The following is a 6,532-nucleotide window of genomic DNA, read 5'->3' as shown; positions in this document are numbered from 1 at the left end:
GGGGGGGAGTTGAGGTTGCAATCAGATCAGCCGGGAACTTATTGAATGGTGGAGCAGGCTCGAGGGGCCGAGTGGCCTACTCCTGTTCCTAATTCGTATGTTATCACATCCTTTATAATAGATTGTAGCATTTTCCCTCCTACTGATGTCAGGCTAATGGGTCTGTGGTTCCCCGTTTTCTCTCTCTCCTTAAATAGTGGGGTTACATTTACCACCTTCCAATCTGCAGGAACCATTCCAGAATCTATAGAATATTGAAAGATGATCACCAATGTATCCACTATCTCTACAGCCACCTCTTTCAACACGATGGAGAGCAGCAGCTTCTGGGAATTTATTAACTTTCAACCACATTAATTTCTCCAGAGCTACTTTTTCACTAATACTAATCTCTTTCAGTTCCTCGTGCTCACTGGTCCCTTGGTTCTCTGTTTTTGGGACGATTTCTGTATCCTCCTCCATGAAGACAGACACACATTGTTTAGTTTCTTTGTCATTTCCTTATTCCCCATTATAAACTCTCCTGTCTCTGCCTGGAATGGACCCACATTGGTCTTTGCGAATCTTTTCCTTTTCACATTTTGCAGGAACTTTTCCAGTCGTTTTTTTATGTTTCTAGCCAGTTTGCTCTCATATTCTATTTTCTCTTTATGAGTTTCTTGATCCTCCTTTGCTGAATTCTAGAACAAGTTTCCAATCCTCGGGCTTACACTTATTTTGGCAGCTATATGAGTGATAAGATCTTTTATTTTATCTTCAAAAATGAGCCCAAGATCTGGTTGATTGGAGGTGTCCAAAAATACAACTTTATTGCTAATTATCCACCTTGATTCTCTTACATAGAAATAAATCAAAATTCAGATCAAATAATACATCAAAACATAATAAAGAGAGTTAAACAAAAACATAAGAAAATATTAGGAAATGAATAGATGGTTCAGAATTTCTTAAAGCATGAATACAGAATAAACTTTAGTCATGAAACTTTAGTCTTAAATAAATTCTTATCAATGATCTAACCCCTTATTGGTTTCAAATTCTCAGCTGAGGCTTCCTGATTTATTCAAAAAACTCTCTGTCACTTGGAGCATGATTTGTTATCCAGGCATTGGTCATTACTTAAGATTCATTAATGTCTATCAAATTAATTAAATGTCTATATGCTCCCGCCACGTGTGCCAATCCTCTGAAGATAAGGTGTTCTGCATTAACCTTGCTTGTTGCTGAGGTTTTGCTACATTTTGTGAATGTTTCTGTTGCTAAGGCTGCAATACTTTTTCATTACTACATGTATTTGTAGAACAATGGTTTATTCATTTCGAGGGCTTTTATGCAACTTTTCTTGAAACCGTGTTAGATTCTGACACACATTAAGTTGCTGTACAGCAATTCTCGTATTTTTATCTGAAACAATGACTTTGCCTTGTGGATATTCCATTTTCTGTCTGTATGTATACTGAATTTAAGAATTATACTGCATTGATTCTTCAAGGTACCAATAAATCAGTGAAGCAATAAATCTGTAATCGATTAATGAGCCTCTTCCTTTGACCTGATGGAATCTTTAATTTTTCTTGTTAGTCACGGTTGCGTCACTTTTCCTGTTGGATTTTGTTTCTTAAAGGAATCTATATTTTATGTAAATATGTGATAATTCCTTAAATGCGACTGCCTGTGTATCATTACACATTTTATTGTAAGTTCCCAATCAACTTGGCCCTCATAGCTTGACCGTTTCCTTCTGAGACAGAACCATGTAACCACCAAAGCCTATCTTCATCTGAACTGCATGCTTTGGGGTTCCAAACAGAAACTGGAACTATCTGTCATCTACCTTCCAAACACCCTTTCACTCTGTGATCCTGGTGAAATTTGAAGCCAAGTATTTGCCACAAGGCTCAAGAGCATCAGCCCACTGGAGGCAAAGTCGTGAGACCGGCCAGTCCAGCAGAACGAAATCCCTCCAACCCTCCCCATTGATCAACTGACAGAATGAACACAATGCTGTTCTGGGTGTAATTGAGAGTAGCAACAATAACAGCAGAATCCAACCCCTGTAATCACTTGTGACCTTGTTGGTGTCTCAGCAGGTACAAGGAAACACAGAATCCCTTCCCACATTGAGTGCAGGTGAATGCTCACTCCCCGGGGTGAACTGGCTGATGTCTCCGCAGGGTGGATAAATGTCTGAATCCCTTCCCACATTGAGAGCAGGTGAACGGCTTCTCCCCAGTGTGAACCCTCTGGTGTGTTTGCAGGGTGAATGACTGACTGAATCTTTTCCCACACTGAGAGCTGCTGAATGGCCTCTCCCAGTGTGAATGCGCCAATGAGCTTCCAGTGCAGATGGGGCTTTGAATCCCTTCCCACAGTCCCGGCATTTCCACTGTTTCTCCATGTTTTGGGTCTCCTCGTGTCTCTCCAGGTTAGACAATTGAAGCCTTACTCATACAGAGAACACGTGTACAGTCCCTCCCCGCTGTGAAGCTCTGTAACTGGTTGAAGCACTTTCCACAGTCAGTGCTCTGGAACACTCTCACTCGGGTGTGTCCCCCCCAAAGAATCAAGTGACTCTGTCATATCAAGATGTGATGTTTGGGATTTCTGTCTGTAATTCCTCCTTTTCTAATATCCTGGAAAAACAAATTACAAAATACATCACTGTCAGTACAGGATAGAAACTCAGAACAGGCAGTTCTAGTTTCTCTGGAACATTCTTTCCTCTCTCATTCCCCCAAAGCTGTAAATCTCCATCCCACACACTCTCCCTCCATTCACTGTATCTAATATTCACCCTCCCAATTCTCCTGAAGGTGCTGATTCAGGCTGACTGACAGATCCCTGCTCACTGCTTCCTGTCCTGGACACAGAGATCAAAACAAATAGGAGCTGCAGTCGGCCATTTGGCCCATTAAACTTGCTCAACCCTTTATTTGTCGAATGAGGAACGGTTGAGGACTCTGGGTCTGTACTCGTTGGAGTTTAGAAGGATCGGGGGGGATCTTATTGAAACTTACAGGATACTGCGAGGCCTGGATAGAGTGGACATGGAGAGGATGTTTCCACTTGTTGGAAAAACTAGAACCAGAGGACACCATCTCAGACTAAAGGGACGATCCTTTAAAACAAATGTGAGGAGGAATTTCTTCAATGGTGAATCTGTGGAACTCTTTGCCGCATTTGGGTTTTCCTCATTTGGGAAGGCCCACGTGCCTCGGACACCAACGACATGGCCGGTAGGGACAAGCCCCGCCATCAAGATACCGGATTTAATTGGACATTATCGACCAAGGCCAAATCACTGAGTGTCTTTAAGACAGAGAGAGATAGGTTCTTGATTAATAAGGGGTCAGTTGTTATGGGGAGAAGGCAGGAGAATGGGGATGAGAAAATATCAGCCATGATTGAATGGCGGAGCAGACTCGATGGGCCAGTGTGGCCTAATTCGGCTCCTCTGTCTTATTAGTGTCACAAGTAGGCTGACATTAACGCTGCAATGAAGTTACTGTGAAAATTAGGGCTGAACCTATCCAACGTTGGCTCCCTTACACAATTGAAATCCACACCACCTCCTCCCATAATCAGCTGGTGAGAATCCAAATCCTAGATTTGACTATTTTGAAGGCAGTGCTGGATAGATTCTTAATAAGTAAGGGAGTGAAAGGTTATCGGGGGGTCGGTGGGACTGTGGAGTTGAGGTTACAATCAGATCAGCTGTGAACTTTTAAAAAAAAAAATATTTATTAAAGTTTTTTAACACAATTTTTCTCCCTTACAAACAATAACCCCCCCCCCCCCCCCCGTAACAAAAAAAAGAGAAATCGCGCAGAGCAAGATATATACATGGCAAAATGATATATTTACACAGCTTTGTACACTGGCCCTCGCCCGTATGTGCCAGTTTCCCCAACCCTTCATGTTACCTCTTGCTCATCCACCCTCCCAGGCAGTCCCCCCTTCCCCCCCTCCCAGGACGTCCCCTCCACACACCCCGCCCCCCAAGGTTGCTGCTGCTGCTGACCGATCTTCCTCTAACGCTCCGCGGGATAGTCTAGGAACGGTTGCCACCGCCTGTAGAACCCCTGCGCAGACCCTCTCAAGGCGAACTTAATCCTCTCCAACTTTATGAACCCAGCCATATCTTTTATCCAGGCCTCCACGCTGGGGGGCTTTGCCTCCTTCCACATTAGCAAGATCCTTTGCCGGGCTACTCGGGACGCAAAGGCCAGAATGCCGGCCTCTTTCGCCTCCTGCACTCCCGGTTCGTCCACTACTCCAAATATTGCTAGCCCCCAGCTTGGCTTGACCCGGACTTTCACCACCTGAGATATTGCTCCCGCCACTCCTCTCCAGAACCCCTCCAGTGCCGGGCACGACCAAAACATATGGACATGGTTCGCCGGGCTCGCTGAGCACTTTCCACATCTGTCCTCTACCCCAAAGAACCTACTCAACCTCGCCCCCGTCAAGTGCGCTCTGTGGACTACCTTAAATTGTATCAGGCTGAGCCTGGCACACGAGGAGGAGGAATTAACCCTACCTACGGCATCAGCCCACAGACCTTCCTCGATCTCCTCCCCCAGCTCCTCCTCCCATTTACCCTTCAACTCTTCTACCAGCGCTTCCCCCTCTTCTTTCAACTCCTGGTGTATTTCCGACACCTTGCCCTCCCCGACCCATACACCCGAGATCACCCTATCTTGAACTTCTTGTGCCGGGAGCAACGGGAATTCCCTCACCTGTCACCTCACAAAAGCCCTCACCTGCATATATCTAAAGGCATTTCCCGGGGGTAACTCGAACTTCTCCTCCAGTGCCCCGAGGCTCGCAAACGTCCCGTCGATGAACAGGTCCCCCATTCTTTCAATCCCCGTCCAACTTCCCCGGGACAAACCGGTGGTTTCCCCTGATCGGGGACCACACCGATGCTCCCATTGCACCCCGGTGCCGTCTCCACTGGCCCCAGATCCTTAGCGTTGCCGCCACCACCGGGCTCGTGGTATACTTTGTCGGCGAGAGCAGCAGCGGTGCCGTCACCAACGCCCCCAGGCTCGTTCCTTTACAGGACGCCATCCCTATCCTCTTCCATGCTGCCCCCTCTCCCTCCATAACCCACTTGCGGATCATCGCCACATTTGCTGCCCAGTAGTAGCTCCCCAGGTTTGGCAGCGTCAACCCTCCTCGGTCCCTACTACATTCCAGGAACCTTCTCCTTACTCTCGGGGTCTTATTCGCCCACACAAACCCCATAATACTCCTGCCTACTCTCTTAAAAAAGGCCTTAGTGATCACGATGGGAAGGCACTGAAACACAAACAGAAATCTCGGAAGGACCACCATTTTGACCGACTGCACTCTACCCGCCAGCGAGAGCGGTAACATGTCCCATCTTTTGAAATCCTCCTCCATTTGCTCCTTCAACCTCGTCAGATTCAGTTTATTAGGGTCCCCCAACTCCTGGCTATCTGGATCCCCAGATACCGAAAGCTCCCCTCCGCCCTCAGCGGTAGGTCCCCTATCCCTCTTTCTTTGTCCCCCGCCGATAATACAAAGAGCTCACTCTTCCCTACATTGAGCTTATAGCCCGAAAACTCCCCAAACTCCCTTAGAGTCTGCATGACCTCCACCATCCCCTCCATTGGATCCGCCACGTACAGCAACAGGTCATCGCATATAGCAACACCCGATGCTCTTCACCCCCTCGGACCACCCCCCTCCATTTATTAGACTCCCTCAATGACATGGCCAATGGTTCGATCACCAATGCGAACAACAGGGGGGACGGGGGCACCCCTGCCTCGTCCCTCGGTACAGTCGAAAGTACTCCGACCTCCGCCGGTTCGTCACTACACTCGCCATCGGGGCTCTGTAAAGGAGCTTAACCCAATTGATGAACCCTACCCCGAACCCAATCCTACGCAGCACCTCCCAGAGGTACTCCCACTCTACTCGGTCAAAGGCCTTCTCCGCGTCCATAGCTGCCACTATCTCCGAGCTGTGAACTTATTGAGGGGAGCCTGCTCCACAGTTTGGTTGTGGGATGCAGAATGTATTTATCCCATAACCCGACTCATTCCACTTCCCTTTCTCTTTCCTCTTTTTCGGAGGTCATGTTTGGCTGATCCCACATGCTATTTACACTTCTGAACCTTTTGGTGTTTGCTGCTACACAAAATCGGGCTGCCCTAAAATTCGGCCCCTTCAGTGAGCCTCTGAGCACCCGGGACAAAACTGAATAGAACTGACCCCCCTAAAATTCGGCCAGTTCAGAAAGCCTCAATCACTGTATTAAGTTGATCTTTTCTCTACACCTTGCTATAGCTGGAACATTATATTCTGCATTCTCTCCTTCCTTCCCTATTTACGGTATGCATTGTTTGTACTGCATGCAAGGAACAATACTTTTCACTTTATCCTAATACATGTGACAATAATAAATCAAATCAAATCAAAAAAACTACATTTGCATCATCATCAAAACATATACACAAGGGCAGGCAAAGAATTATACAGTCAGTAGGAAAGACAATCT

Source organism: Scyliorhinus torazame, chromosome 5, assembly GCF_047496885.1.
Source record: "Scyliorhinus torazame isolate Kashiwa2021f chromosome 5, sScyTor2.1, whole genome shotgun sequence".
Lineage (NCBI taxonomy): Eukaryota > Metazoa > Chordata > Chondrichthyes > Carcharhiniformes > Scyliorhinidae > Scyliorhinus > Scyliorhinus torazame.
Note: the sequence above shows the minus strand (reverse complement) of the source record.